General features: G+C 48.7%; 1 long non-coding RNA gene across 1 annotated transcript; it reads left to right on the top strand.

Moving 5' to 3' along the window:
- Nucleotides 1–428, top strand: LOC113473646. The gene is made up of 2 exons (XR_003395568.1): nucleotides 1–63; nucleotides 338–428. It is a non-coding gene; the product is annotated as an uncharacterized LOC113473646 (long non-coding RNA).
- The last annotated feature ends 36 nt before the right edge of the window (nucleotides 429–464 follow it).

The following is a 464-nucleotide window of genomic DNA, read 5'->3' as shown; positions in this document are numbered from 1 at the left end:
GACAAGACAGGTCGAACCCCCCTAGACTTGGCTGCCTTCCAAGGAAACCCACAACTAGTCCAAGTAAGTCTGCGTTTTATCTGTGTCCACCTCTGTGGCCGAGTGGTCAAGAGCACTGACTCTCAACTGGAGGTGCTGGGTTCGAATCCCGGCCAGGGCGGAAATTTTCTAACCAGATTTTTCGGCATGGATGTAAAAGAAAGTGCCTTGAAGCAATGCGAAAACGGTACCGAGGTACAATAAAAATACAAACGAGGTACAACTGAATCTTTAAGCTTTCAACGTCATAGAGCTTTTTATTATATTAACCCTTTGGTGACGTTTTTGCTCTCCTCAGCTCCTGTTAGACCGAGGTGCCATGATTGAGCACGTGGACATCAACGGGTTAAGACCTCTAGACCGGGCCATATCCTGTAGGAACGTCCCCGTAGTGCAGTGTTTCCTGAGGAAGGGCGCCAAACTGG

This window comes from Diaphorina citri, unplaced genomic scaffold (assembly GCF_000475195.1).
Source record: "Diaphorina citri unplaced genomic scaffold, Diaci psyllid genome assembly version 1.1 scaffold53960, whole genome shotgun sequence".
Taxonomy (NCBI): Eukaryota; Metazoa; Arthropoda; class Insecta; order Hemiptera; family Psyllidae; genus Diaphorina; species Diaphorina citri.
Note: the sequence above shows the minus strand (reverse complement) of the source record. Positions and strands in the feature narration are given on the sequence as shown.